This window comes from Strix aluco, chromosome 17, assembly GCF_031877795.1.
Source record: "Strix aluco isolate bStrAlu1 chromosome 17, bStrAlu1.hap1, whole genome shotgun sequence".
NCBI classification, from domain to species: domain Eukaryota; kingdom Metazoa; phylum Chordata; class Aves; order Strigiformes; family Strigidae; genus Strix; species Strix aluco.
This window is the reverse complement of record NC_133947.1, coordinates 9,120,422-9,136,307: the sequence shown is the minus strand read 5'-3', so window position 1 is coordinate 9,136,307 and position 15,886 is coordinate 9,120,422. Positions and strand designations below refer to the sequence as shown.

At 39.0% G+C, this 15,886-nt stretch overlaps 1 long non-coding RNA gene across 1 annotated transcript in view; it reads right to left on the bottom strand.

Moving 5' to 3' along the window:
• Positions 1-12,384, bottom strand: part of LOC141931277 (uncharacterized) — a 146,422-nt gene extending 134,038 nt beyond the window's left edge. Inside the window, exon 1 of the long non-coding RNA XR_012625536.1 lies at positions 12,057-12,384. This is a non-coding gene — a long non-coding RNA (uncharacterized LOC141931277). The remainder of the gene's footprint in view (positions 1-12,056) is intronic.
• Positions 12,385-15,886: the final 3,502 nt, after the last annotated feature.

Sequence of the window (15,886 nt, the reverse complement as noted above, 5' to 3'; positions counted from 1 at the left end):
CAGTACATTGCACATACATTCCAGAAGCCAGTTTCACCAATTTCTTCTGGCCTAGGTCACGACCATCAGACTCACAGCATCAGTACGTGGAGTGTTCAAATCCCTGTTCAGCTGAATATACCCGGTCATTAGAGACATATGAAATGGAAAAAGTTCACAAACATCGTGTTTTGTTGAAATCTGGAACTACTTAGGCTGAAATTAGACAAATATGGACAATAGCATACCCACTCCGCATGGAAAAAACGCCCTGCCCAAAGTACAGATATCTGTTTCATGGGGAGTTTCAAGTGGGGTGCCAGTGTCTAATAAACCTCTCATATATCTTAGTTTTCTCATTATCTCTGTAACCTGCTAATTAGCAGTAGCAATATAGGCATATTTAACTATGCCAACTGATGAAATTGTGTACTGCTAAAATACCATCCTTCTGGCCATGGGACAGACTCTATGATGTGAACTATAAGCTACACCTAGCCACATCTATAAATGTATTAATTAAAGTGAATTTTTGTCAAGTCATATTATCACTGAGAAATTTATTCTGGCTTCAGAAGTGTTAGTCTGAGTTAAAAACTCACAAACCCACGTAGGCACTCTTTATGTACCTAAGTTTCAGTATGTGTTAGACTGCCCTAGATGCACTCTGGTGTTCTAGATTTGCACCTTCTCTGACCATAGGCAAACATGGATATCCACAGTGGATATCCACAGTGGGGGTCACCCAGCAGGTTAACTCTTCCAGTTGCTCAAGTGTCACAGTGCTTAGTACCTTTGGTGTTCTCCCCTTGTTACCAAAGAGCTGATCACATTGCCCGACGTAGAGAAAAATATTTCCTTTCAATTTTACATTATTCCACAAAGAAAAAAATTAAAGGTAGTTGTGAAACATAAATTTCCTAATCTCATAACATTTAAACCATAATCAGAAATGATTTTTTCATCCCCTTTATAAGTTCTTATTGACTGCTCTTAGTTTGAGCAGTAAAGACTGTATTTTCAAAGGAGCCACAGATTTATCTCTCAATTTGTAGTAGATATTCTGCTACTTTCACATCTCATTAAGCCACTTCTATTCAACCAAAGTTTCATTACTGAGCATTTACCATTGTCTGAGCATGAGCAACTGTCTTTAGTCTTAAATATATGTACTCCCATAAGCTGTTTCACAGGAGTGAAAAAAAGAAAATTAATAATTCACAAAACTTATTCAATTCAACATTTTCTACAATCCTCTGGACTTTTTAGCTCTAATGAAAAATTTTGACCTCACCTCTGCTGGATTTTGCCTGAGAACAGTCTGGATTTTCTCTAATCACTAAAAAACTGCTCTACTGCAAAAACAATTGGTTGGATGCCGCTTGTGAAATCATTAATTTGACAAGTTCTATGATATTTTGAATAACTTATTTAATGGATTTTCTCTTCTTCGTTATTTACTTGGTATCAATGGTTTATGTGAAGAATGTGCAAACCTAAACACAAACAAGCCCAAATCATCTTATTGTCCAAACACACATTTTTGGTTTTGGGTGTACACAGCCCCACCTATTGTAACCAATGATATAGTGCCAGAATTTCAAGCCATTAGGTGGGTCACGCATCCCATGGCATTGTTCATCTGGGTAACACATGTAAGACAAACATGATATGTACATATCCCAAAGAAGGAAGAGTGAAACCAAGATGGATGGTAAGATTATACAAAAGCTAAAAGCCGTTGTATTTAAACTACTATTTAAACTAGTTATGGCTGGACAGGAAAAAATATCTGAGAATAATCCTGAAGTATCAACATTTAGCTGCATTCAGGACTGGAACAAACTGAAGACCTTCCACATTTTTTTCCAAGAGGAGAACATGAGTGCATAACCCATGTACACGCAGCCAAATTCCAAACAGCCATTTCTTTAAGGCAATTCTCTGAGACATAGGAGACAAAAGTTAAAGCGTCTGTTGTGAGTGACAGCACTAACCACTGGACTTCTTGATTTTCCGAAATGGGAAAGTCTCTCACATTCTCTTACTTTGGCAAGATATTCCATCCTGGATCTTAGAAGTTTTTTGTAAAAAGTACAACATGTCCACAAGTGTTTTCTCTTCTAACAAAACAGCATTTTTAGACAAAGAACAGCATTTTTAGACAAAGAATGTTTTGCTAAAAAATTCTCAACCAGTACTCAATGATTCCTCTTACAAGCTTAGCTATATATTTCTATTTCAGATAAGGAAAATAAAGCCTTGAACCACAGATTTTTGTGATTCACTGAAATATTGCGTGGTGAAATGTATTTCTTAGATCTGCATGCTTCTTCACGCAAAAATAGCCCAGTTTTCTGTGAAGACACTGCCTCTTCCAGCACTTAAAGCTATGCTCTGGCAGCAGAGATTTTTCACCTCATAAAACAAGATGTTCTAGTATTTGAAAATGCTTTGCTGTAGCAAAAATGAAGTCCCTTGTTCCATCTTAAAAGTTTTGTGTAAAAAAAAAAAAAAAAAAAAAAGCTAAAATGGCCCTGAAACCAACTGGAAAATAGTTACCCTAAAATTTTATTTTTAAAATGAATATTTGATCTGATTTTGCTGACTCTGAAAGCCATGCAGAGTCATAAAAAGACAATCCAAAAGGAATTTTGCTTGTTTGCTTCCCTTCTGGAGTTCTTGGCAGTTTTATTAGAACAAATGAATTACTGCTGTGAGGAAATAATTCTCAAAGTCTCCTAACCTGTAATAAGAGCTCAGTTTCATTTTCATCAAAATCACCAGCAAACTGCCACAAATGGGAGTACATTATGGGGGCAAAGAATCAGTAATTTTGAATTTATTATCAAGAAGAGAAGTGGAAATTCATATTACTGACTTGTGCACAGCCAGCTAGATAGCTAAATGAGAAGTTAGCTGTCATTACTTCATCCACTGTCAACACAAAGTGGAAGTATCCTTGGAACACAATTCAATGCATGTAGCTCTAACTCACCATCTTTTACTATTTACTGTACAGGTAGTTAAAAGCTGAGTATGTATTTGGAATGTAAGATGTGCCCACAATTAGGCAATATGAATGCTATTCAATTCCATGATGTAAGAGCACAGACTGATAAAAAAAGGGAACTACTTGCCTTTATTAGTTAATTAATTTCTAAAGAACTTCTGTAATCAAAAAAGCAAGAATATTTATAAACAATAATGTGAACAAAGGCCTTCATTGAGACTTTATACTGAATACTTGTATCTTAGAAACAATTTCTCATTGTATTGAGAAATTATCACAGCTTCTATTTCATGAGTTGTTCTTGATATTTGTCAAGTTTCTTTTCTGGTTCAAGAAATAAATGTATTTGCAAGATTTTATACACACACACACATACACACCTGAACTAACAGCCAAATCTTCACCAAATTTAAACCTGTATCAATGAAGTTCTATACATTGATCAAAACTTAAGTTTATAGATAATAACATTTCTGCACTATATCATCTGATTTTCAACTTGTCAATAAACTAATTCTTTGCACAACAACTGGACATAGGTGCTATGTCAATCAAATGCTCATGATCTATAGGTGACAAAGGATGTTTTCATTTTTTATTCTGGTCAACAGGTGGCTATCTAACACCCAGCAGGGTCATTCGGTTTTTCCTGTGGGCAACTTGTTTGCTTAATGCAATCCACATGAGCCCAAATTTCTGTAGCAAAGTACACATTCACTGGACCTACTTAAGCACTGTTTCCTTCTTCACCCTTTTTATTCTCTTCCTTTGGGAAAACAGCATTTTTCTTTTCTTGCTGTTATTCTTCAATAGCCCGATTCTTATTACACGCTTAAATCAGGAGTAACACTACTGGAGTTGATTCAGTTACGTAAGTGTAAAAACCCACTGAGAAAAAGGCACAATGGACCCCTTTTTGTCTATCTTGTCAGATGTGAACCAACATTGCTGTAAATCACAACATTACAGCTGTTAGTATGGAATAAGCAACAAGAAAAGCCAGCAAATACTGCATAGCAGCTTAAGACATTGAAGTCTTTAAATTAGATCTAACATTACCAGCCACCACCAGCATATGATGTATTCATTATAACTCAGCACAGGACAGGCCTCAGTCACAACTGCATTCTGTATTAAGCATTAGAAGGCAGCCCATGAGACCGCTGCTGCAGAGGTGAGAGTTTGCATCTCTGTCCCCATTACCAAGAGGAACAACATCAGTTTTCCCAGTGATCTCCTTATGTGTAAAGCTTTGAACACAGAACTGGAATTGATCCAGCAAACATCTTGCAAAAGGTACTATACTATATACAAACCCCACAAAATGTAAACCAGACAGTCGTAGCTCTGCAACGATACCAGAGATTTCCAGATGGCAGGTAGCAAAAATGATGTCTGTATACACATACTAGAAAATTTAAGACTTTAAAACTATCATAGTTTTGGTTAATCCTGGATTGTTTAATGTGCATTTCAAATTTCAAAGGGATAATAATCTGTGCTCCTGTAGAGTTCCCATCTCAGTTGTTAGAGTCCTGCAAATAACACAACTAAAATAAAGCTTGTAGCTGTGTGCAGATGACTGCTCCCTCCCTTTATTTAAGTAGCCATCAGTAGTTCAGAAGTGCGTGTGGACTGTCACTATGCATTGTCTTTTAGAAGTCCCTTAAAGGGTCCTTCCATTTAATTTCCTATTAAAGGTCTACACCAATCTACAAGAATGCAATCAAGATAACTCAAATGACTAGGCCCTAGACATCCAAAATTTAATACTAGGCCCTACCTTTAACCTTCACAGTGATTTAATCGAACACATTTTACTACAGAATTGGGACAGGCTAAAAATTACTTCATGGTCAGTGACTACAGCTCAGCACACAGACAACAATTTATGAGACATGGTGATTCTTGACTGCTCTGGGTGATGTGGCTACATCTTAACTGTGACATACTTCGTGCCTTTACAGCACCTGAAATAAAAAGAGATGCTATAGAGAGCTGTGAGAAATATTAATTATCAAATGTTTATGAATTTGAGGTTTGTTGGGTAAGAAATACTTACAAGAACTGTTTACAACTACTCAAGAGTTTTATTTGTGCCAGATTTTTATCCTGTGTACTTCCAGGTTTTACTGAGCTAGTATTCATCATCAGTAAAAGATCAGACTCAGAGCAATCTGATTATAATTTTAACTGCTTGATCCTTTGGGTGTAGGAGAACAGATAAATCTTTCCATCTTGTTTCTTCTTTATTGAATACTATATTTGTCTGTGATGTTTAACAGTACTGTACAGTATCTTAGTATATAATAGAACATGGTAGATGAGAAAAAAATTAGGGTATGTATTCTGTATTAATATTAAATAGACAAATTAATTTTCAGAATTTTGACTAATTGTGCAAACCTGCTAGGCACATTATTAAGTCTGAGTGTATATCATACAAATATTTTGCTGAATCTGGTCTTGCATATGAAATTGAAATTAGTAGCAAATGAAAAGCCTTCAGAAGAAAACAACTTAAAATCAGAAAACCCAAGTCTTTGCAATGTACTTTATATTTGACATCTTCATATTTAAGTTTTCAACTAACATGCCAAAGAGTAGGAGCTAAATTTAAATCCCGAGTATTCATATTTCTTCTGATTTTGCTATTTAATTTCAGACTTTAAAATTAAAGCTATCTTCAGTACATCAACCTTTTCCTGGCTTCTGATTAAACTACAAGGGTGCTAAACACAAATCACAGGGTACATGGAATCTGATCAGTATTACTGGACTATGCATCTAGGTAACAAGAATTTTTTTCAAGACATCAAGACTGGATAATACTTTAAGGTCTTTTTACTTGTTTTACCATTTAGTTTCCATCTGGATTCAGACTTTCAGTACACCACACAAAGATACTCTACATAGTTATCCTGTGATTTTTCAAAAGCATTAATACTGAATCTTTAATTTCTGAACAAATTTCTGGTATGTTCATGTCATACAAAGGCTACATACACTTCTAAGACTATGTACGTGTGACAGAGTACTAGCACCCCAACCAGAAACAGCAGTGCTGAATCATGGCACAGATGTGATGCAACCAGAAATGGGGCAGGAAGGCAGGGCTTACTGGAGCTTTGCTACGCCTAAGTTATATTATTTAGAGCTGTCAAGTAACACATCTGCAGAAGTGTGCTCCATGGTCCTGTGTCAGGCTGGAATCTCTGCCATTCATATCAGCAGCCGGTACAGACATGTCTTTTAAACTTCTTAGTTAATAGCTTTCGAAAATGCTATCCCAAGCTAGAGATGTGCACAACTTAACTGCATACAGTGGTGATAAATTACACATGCAATCTGAGAACGTTTCCCACATTCGTGCCTGTTAAAAATGTTTAAAAGTACCATAGTAAGATAGTCATCTGACAAAGAAGTGAAACAAGCAATGCAGAATATTTACTTCTAGATTAAATATGCCTGTCTATTGATGAAAGTTTCACTTCTGCTGCAATGCAAAGTTAAAAGAAGCCATCTTAATACAAGATCATTCAGACCTGATATAAATTATCTTGTTGGGAGCAGATACTCCATGGATAAAGGACTGTGGGTTTTTTAAGAACCTTAGATACATACTAGTTTTGGTTGTCATGCAGACCTGCTCTCTAAGAGGTTACTGTGACCCATTCATATTGATCTACATGCAGATAGGAGTGAAATGTTGACATTTTGTAAGTGCTTTTATGTTTTCACAGACAGTATTTTTTGTAGGAACTAGAATAAATTGGTTTGGTTAAATATTCCTCCTGTTTTTATCAGTTAAAAAGAGAGATTCATCCCTAATGGAAGTTCCTTCTTTATAAGTAAGAGGAGCTTGTGATTTAATCCTTTAGCAAGAGCACTCAAAAATGATTCATATGTGGTACGGTTACTGCCTGATGCCACAGACAGAGAAAGTAACGGATTTTTAAAGAGGCCAAACACACAAATGTAAGTTCAAAATCCATATAGAACTATTCCTTCATTATTCTGACTACATATGCAGCTGGCACATGCTCACATTCTACATCTACCTCAGGTACTTACTAACGTCCATATGTGCACATGGCAGATAATACAGTAACATTCAGCTTCTCAATGTGTTTGCAAACCAGTTTCATGGACATTTTACATATGCACTTGGATGCCCAAAGTATCTGCTGTTGTTTAAATGTTTAAAATGTAAAATGTAAATGTTTAAAATGTAAAAATAGCATATGAAAATAGCTTTGGAATATCACTTAGCATTACTGGTATGTAAAAATACATAATCCTTCCACTCGTTTTAGCACTGAAAAAAACCTCATTTGAAGATGTCTTCTGCAAGGATAGAGCTTGTAGGTTTGTCACTAGGATTAAATATCTAATAATGAAACTATTGAAGCACTGGAATAGAATGTCTGAGAATATTAGAAAAATCTTCATCCATTTAGGTCTGTTTAGGTTCATCTGAATGCTTTCACTCCCTGCTCCAACACATTTTGTGTCCTCAGTATTCTTCTCCCCAGCCGATTTCTCAGTGGTGCTCACATTAATGAGGAGAGATATCCCCATAGATACTATAATGAAAGATCAATGCTGTAAGGTGCTGAGCTGAGAATGGAAGATGTACCTGGGAGAAGGTAATGAGAGGGAAAATAGTGGAAATTCATTGCTTAGCCCTAGCTTTATCTTGAACTCCTTGATACATCCTGCACTCTGTTCCCAGCAACTCTGACAATATATTCTCCTCCCCTCCACTCCCAATATTCTGTAGAGCTCAGCTTGAGAATCTCATAGACAAACATCTGACAGAAGCATTCCTATAGCTGATCCCTAATTCTACCTCTCAAGATTTGTTCCAACCAAGCTTTAATACTATTTCTCTTTCATGAAATATAAAGCCAAATTGTGGCTAGTCAGTTTGTATAGAATTCACAAACTGCAAGTTTTGTCCCAATCCTAGTTTTCATAGGGTATGTGAAGAAGCAGAATGTGGGCAAGACACTGTCATAATTCTGCAATAAAAATGACATACAGATTATTTACACTCCTAAATAAGAACAGAAGTGGATCTCTCTGCTGCTAGACAGTCATAGGCAGAATATATAGCAATGTTTTAATTTTGTAACAGCACTTCAATTCTCTCTCATATAGAATCATAGAATCACAGAATTTTTGATGTTGGAAAAGACCTTTAAGATCATGAGGTCCAACCATTAACCCAACACTGCCAAGTCCACCACTAAACCATGTCCCTGAGCACCACATCTACACGTCTTTTAAATACCTCCAGGGATGGTGACTCAACTGCTTCCCTGGGCAGCCTGTTCCTGTGCTTGACAACCCTTTTGGTGAAGACATTTTTCCTAATATTCAATCTAAACCTCCCTGGACACAACTTGAGGCCATTTTCTCTTGTCCTATCACTTATTACTTGGGAGAAGAGACTGACCCCCACCTTGCTACAACCTCCTTTCAGGTAGTTGTAGAGAGCAATAAGATCTCCCCTGAGTCTCCTTTCCTCCAGGCTAAACACCCCCAGTTCCCTCAGCCGTTCCTCCTAAGACTTGTGCTCTAGACCCCTCCCCAGCTTTGTTGCTCTTCTTTGGCCACGCTCCAGCACCTCAATGTCTTTCTTGTAGTGAGGGACCCAAAACTGAACACAGCATTCGAGGTGCAGCCCCACCAGTGCCGAGTACAGGGGGACAGTCACTGCCCTAGTCCTGCTGGTCACCCTATTTCTGATACAAGCCAGGATGCTGTTGGCCTTCTTGGCCACCTGGGCACACTGCTGGCTCATATTCAGCCGACTGTCGACCAACACCCCCAGGTCCTTTTCCACTTTCCTGCCACTCTTCCCCAGGCCTGTAGCGTTGCAGGGGGTTGTTGTGACCCACGTGCAGGACCCAGCACTCAGCCTTGTTGAACCTCATACAGCTGGCCTCGGCCCATCAATCCAGCCCGTCCAGATCCCTCTGCAGAGCCTCCCTACCCTCAAGCAGATCAACACTCCTGCCCAACTTGGTGTCATCTGCAAATGTACTGAGGGTGCACTCGATCCCCTCATCCAGGTCATTGATAAAGATACTAAACACAACTGGCCCCAGTACTGAGCCCTGGGGAACACCACTTGTGACCGGCCACCAACTGGATTTAACTCTATTGACCACAACTCTTCGGGCCTGGCCATCCAGCCAGCTTCATACACAGCAAAGACTATGCCCGTCTAAGCCACGAGCAGCCAATTCCTCCAGGAGGATGCTGTAGGAAACGGTGTCAAAGGCTTTACTGAAGTCTAGGTAGACAACATCGACAGCCTTTCCCTCATCCACTAAGCAGGTCAACTTGTCACAGAAATGTCATATACTTGAAATAAATTCAAATAACAGATTAAAATTCCTTCTTGAATCCCTGCTCAATCCATTGAAAACGTGTTCAAGAAAATGCATTTCTGTAGGCTACCCTATACAATTCACACAATAGGGAAGAAGTAGTAAAGTATGGACTGGCACTTTGCCCTTTTTTCTTAATCAGAGGAGGTTACACATAACCAAAGGGACAGGGCTGCATCATAACAGATGATGCCAATCAATTAGTACTCTGCACCAATATTACATCTCAAGGCACAATCATTCTTGGAGCTTCCTTTGGAACGGAGCAACTCTAAAAAATGGTGGTGACTGGTTGCTAAACAGCAAGCTATTCCAAGAGCATTAGCAATGTAGCTTTTATAAGCCATTTCATTCAGAAAATAAGGTGTTAATAGACTGAAAGAGAATTTTCAGATGAAATACTACCATTTCAATTTAAATACAGGGTTAAGTTAGTTTGATGGTTGGGCTGAGAATACCTGATTCAGGTGAAGAGGGTGGAGGCACAGAGCAGATAACTAATCTCTCAATCATCAGACAGATTTGGATGAAAGCAACATCAAGGTACCTCTTCTCAGACAGCAAGACAGGAGTAAGTTCACAAAATGTTCCTGTGTCTGGACCAGCATAACAGTGCACACTGTGAGGGTTCACAGTACTTCAGGGACTTCGGAGTACTGCACAGTCAGCAAAGGTTTTTTTAAAATTTATTTTAAAATATTAACAGACAAAATTCAGTTTCTGTTTTATACATTTCAGAAGGTATTTTTCAGGCTTTGTAGAATCAGATAACTAGCATACAGTAATGACAAAGCTGTTCTCTGATTTATACTAACTATTGTTTCATCTACCTGTTGAGGTCAGATAGAATATTGCCCCTTGGATACATGCCAGCAGCTCTCCACCACCACAATTATGTATTATGCAATTTCATTGTCATTTGAGGAAACAGCATATACTTCCAAGAGGATTTCAGAAGAGTCAATGTAGATTAAAACATTCCCTCCCCAATCCCACCACCCTGTCCATTCTCCACCCCAACACCTCCTCCTGCACATGCACAACTTCTCCCTTCTGTTTATTTTCGGTTTTAAACACTCTAAGCAAAAATTGACTTTGGCTGCTCTTCCTGAACTCTGAAGTGTTTGAGCAGATAAGATTCAGATAATACGTTAGAAGAAAGTTTCATAGGTCCCTTTTCTCCTGGCAGGTAGTCACCAAGGCCAACCATGCACTGAGGTTTCTCTCCCCCGCAGCAGTATTTTTCTGGCTTGTCTACTTATCAAACTAGGCCAGATTTGAAATTTTTACTATATCTGACTTGGAAAAAAATGTTTCGGCTGAAAATACTTGTTTATGTACACTGCCAGGGAAATAGAATGTGTAAATCTACCTATTGTCATCCCTAATGTGGTGTTAGTTTCTCAAGCAGTTTTATTGAGCCCTTCTTGGACTAAGCGAAAAGGAGTTGATCTGAGCTTCTCTTCCTTTATGGGAAATAAATTAGGAGCAATAAAAGTCACACACTAGAAAAGAAGTAAGATATGCCTCCAGAAATAACTCGTCTTTAGAGGACAATATGAAAATAGTCACAATTGTTTCAGTGAAATACTGGTTAAAATGAACGTAATCTTATTTTCCTATCACTATTTGTTCCACTTAGAGGCTTACCTGAAGCTAGAAGGTCTCATTCTACTCCTAGGTAAGAAGAATTTAAGGGCACTCTTTCCACATAAGGCACTTTCTGTCACTACTGTGATCTTACTTATGGGTTGGAGTTTTTTTGTTGTAAGCACAACATTGAGCTGTGCTCAGAACTGTTTACTTGCGCTTGTCAGGGCCCATACTAAGTCTGTGTGCCACCAGGAGATGGTATATGGAAGTAGCTCCAAACAGAATAATTTAAAATATGACATCTTAATTTAAAACACAGTTTACTGTGAATCACTGAAATCGTAGATTTAGTTGTTGTATCTCAAGGTGGAGTCTTTAGTGGCAATACTGGCTCATGGTATTGATATTTGTCTTCTGTAAGCTTCCTGCCCCAGCATCAATGTATTCTGTTGTTTTAGAAAAATTGTTTATGTAGCCATGTGGTTCACTACACTGGAGACCTGATCTTGCTTAAAACTAACACAGAAGAAAACCTAAGTTTGTTTTTTTTAAGTAGACATGTTTCCAGCTCCATTTCCAAGTGCAGCTGCATAAATAGTTGGGCTGGCACAGCTGAAGGGGTGGTATACCACAGAAACCAGCAGCAGGTGGCAAAGGAGGTGAGGCTAGGTCAATATTCCTGCCAAACACTTTGCGTTTGGATACACAGCCTCAAGTCTAGTCAGCAGTTCATGTATATAATTCGCTTAGCTTCAAACTAAGTGTACTGGCAGCAAGGAACTCAGAACAGACTGCAAAACCCTACAGGAAACTCGGGTACATTTGCAACTGGCTTGCTGGCACTGAATGCCATGCTATGGTCATAGTGATACCAATGACATACCTGCCTCAATATTAAATTAATGGCATATCAATAACTCAAATTTAAGATTATGCTTCCTTGCATGTGTAAAAACAGCAGCCACAACTTTGAATGAACTGCAGACATTCCCTTGAACGGTTGTGCCTTCAACTTGAGATGAAAAATATTATGTTTGCAAGACTATAGGTCTGCGGACTTAAGCACTCACCCATTCTGTAGCCCTAGGATACACAGGTGAAGGGGATTCCAAACTCAGATATGTCATATCTGCTGTAAGGAAAAAGGATTATTTAAAGAAAGGGTTGCTGAAAACATTCTCTCATTGATATAAAACATTGCACAAAGCATAAAACATACTCATAACATCTTTTATGACAGTAGAGAGCACACAGTACCTGAGTCCCACATGACAGAATCAACTGCATTTTGAGATCTTTACTTAGAAAACTAAGCAACCTGGCAAGATTTCAACACAGACTTCCTAAAATCTAATGCTGTGAAACTAAAGCCAGCTCTGCAAGTGTAAATTTATTTTATTAATATCAGATTAGCCATAAAAAAATCTTTCCAGTAACTATTTCCCTATTAGTTGCTGCTCAACTTAAAATTCTCATGAGTAGTAGTAAAATTACTCAGGGCTGTGATTACTATGAGCAGTACGGACAATAGTGCCATCCAATGGTCCTTAGCAGCTATGACTGCCTTACAAATTACTAGCTGCTTCTGCTACAGCATGATATTACCCTTCAACACATTCTGCAAAACCCATGAAGGCTGAAAAATATCATAAGCAGCAAAAGGTGCATGTACATGCATATACATTGCACACTTCCCCCATAGGTCACACCATCACTGATGGCTGAAACTTCAGTGTACAGATAATAGGTAGATATCCCTTCTTTTCTTCTCATGCAGAATTCCGACAGACTATTTCTTAAGGCTAGTTTAGTGTAAACTGATGTAACTTGCAAAAAAAAAAGTTATTCTTACTCTCTTTGAAGAGAGACAGTAAGCACAGTTTTTGTATCGCAGTCCTGCTAACAGCATTCTGGTTATCCAGTCCCAGAGGAGGACTTCTGTTTCCTAACAGCTAAAGAGTAAGCCTGACAGCTAACGTGGCACCTATGTCATGAAGAGTCACATACCTTGCCACTCCATATAACACATTTTGAGTATTTGCAACTTTCTTCAACAAGTTGCTTTGAACTATGGAGAATGAAGAGAGGAAACCTGTGTTTGAGTTCGGACAAGCACTTTCTTTTTTTATGAAGTGGAATAAGTAACAAGATCCAACCCTTTCTTTTGGATTCTCATTTTCTTTTCAAGTGCCAGGTTCTAATGGACAGTTTACCAGCCAAAAACTCTGAATCAGAGTATATCGGGATGAAAAAGCAATGTGCCTCATGCTACACAGGTTGGAATTATTTTGGAGAGGGACTGCCTTCCTCTCTAAAGTGCAAGAATGGCTGTGTCCTGGGAACACAGAAGATTTTCAGTTACCTAATCTTTCATTATTATAAGGATCTCAGTCACTAGCGATGCTTTTAATCTCTTCTGGTTTTTTCCTGCAATGATTTGTGGATTTTGCAACTTTTAGTATTTTGTAAGGTAGATCATAAATTTCATATAGGCTGTTAGGAAATGGTTTGCTGCTCTGGATCTGTATGGAGAGTGCAATTTGAGGACTAAATATCTATTAAATGGTTGCACACGTTTGTAGGGCATAGGTCTCTAGGATCCTGGAGGCCCTTTTCAGCCCATAATCTTGACTAGAATATATTTAAGACCTTTGATCCTACTGGGACAGGCATCCAAAAGCGTGGAGCCTGTCGAGTCCAATTCAGCATTAGGGTAAACAGGTATTGCCCCTTTTGGCTTCAACTGAAATTATAAATCCAGAGATTAATTTACCCTCTTTACATTGCAAGCCAGGACTGGAAATGTAATGAAAATAGACCTTTTCATAAAAATTCCAATCCAGACATTCCTATTACCCATTCTATTCTATCCTAATCATCATTAGATTGTGTTACAAGAATTTATTTTTCAAATTTGTACTGCTTCCTGTCAAGAAGGAAATAGTTCAGAAGTGACTGAAAAAAAAATCTTTCAAAACAAGCCAAGTTATGCAAGGGTCAATTTTCCCTGCAGAAGCATTTTAGACTGAAATATTTTGCCAGTGGAAAAGTGCATCTTCACAGTGAGGAATGGAAAGTAAGAGTGTGAAAAGTTAAATGACTCAATTTCGATAACCTTTCATGGACATTTATAGCAAAGTTTTCAAAAATACACCAACAGTTTTGAGACCCTATACTGAAGGAAAATAAAACAGAACTATAATTATTTCCTGTTTAAATGGTCAAGGGTGCTGTTTTCATCCTGCTTTCATGTAGAGCCTCATTTAGAAAGGGACAGTCTATGCATAAGACCATCTATGCATGAGACCCTATAGCATCGCTGAAACAATAATTTCGTGCTAAATTTTCTCTTTTTCATAAAATGAAAAATGATGGTCATAGTTTCATACAGAAGGCAGCAATTGCTCTTGTACTTGTTTTGAAGCCAAGAAATAAGTAGTTATGACCTGCAGCAGCACTGCAGCTTTCTGCAAGTACCTCTGCCCACAACTACTCAGATTCTGAATTTCAGCCTCGTCCTTGGAGGTGCTGCAATGAGTAATACAGGATATTGATATAGTTATCATAACAGAAAACAGTTCATTTCAAAGAAGACATCTGTTTCATTACCTGAGCAGCTCTGCTCCTACCCAGTTGTCTACAATAATGCTTCCAAAAGGAGACACCGACGGAGTAAACGGTTTAAGTATTCCATTACCGTCACACAGTATTAACTATGGAAAAGAGTGACACCAAGCGGTTACTTTTAATGGTGCAGGCATTTCCTGCTGCTACAGGTAATTTTCTCTCAATGGGCTCTTTATCAGAGATCATTTTTGGGCCCAGTTAAATCACTCAGGTTTGAGGTGAGCGTCATGCAGTGCGTTGGGCTGAGGAAAGCGGCTACTGAGCCCCACGCCGATGCGTGAATCCTGTGACGACACGTTGAAGTTATCCCTCTGAAACTCAAGATGAGGCTGACCGGCGGTTGCGATGTTACCGACAGCCCTGAAGACAAAATTAGCACAAAGATGTGGCGTCCGGAGCACAAACACCGCCAGCTCCCTCAGCTCTGACAGCTCAGGGGCGCGAGACGCCGCCGGTAGATGGCGCCATCCAAAGCGCTGACACAGCGTGACGTCACTTCCCGGACCCACTCCTCACAAAACCGGCCTTGCTTCTAAATCTAGTTTTGATCTTTAATAAGTTTTAATCTTTATATATATATATTTTGTCATCTTCTCTTCACCACTATTATCTATCCTCCTTTTCCACTCTGCAGCTTTTGTTCCCGATCCCGCTGAATTCCTGGGTCAGGTTGGTCCCAGCCATGGTGTAAAACCACCCAGTTCCCGTAAACTCCCAACAGGCTGCCTCTACCCACCAACTCGGCTGAAACCAACCCTGACGGCTGCTGCTGCTCTCTAGCTGATTAGGCAAGGCAGGGCCTAACGAACCAGGCCACTGCCACGTCAGCCCCCTTCCCAGCCATCCGTGCAGATGCCGATTCTGCAGGATTGGGTATCCGAAGCGTGTGAACCCATGCGCCGTTCTTCTCCATAGCTGCGCTCTCCTCCTTCCACCGAGGGCTTTGTTTTGCACTGCACTGTATCCATCACCTAAGATGCTTTAATGCCACGGAATTTCAGTGGTTCTGTAGCACTTGGGATTCAAGGCCATCTCCCAATCTCAGTCCTGAAGTGCTTTGGAGCAAGGGTTTTTGATTATCTGCGTATCAGATGAAATTTTCTGTTGCACACTTACAAACCACAGTTTGGTTTCTCACACTCTTGTACTCCCACTATCCTCAGTTTATCTCCACTTTTGCACAAAGTCCAGTCTCTATCATCTGTTCTCATTAGGAAACAAGGCCAAGTAGAACACTTCCTTGACACAGATTAGAACTCACAGGAGCGATTAC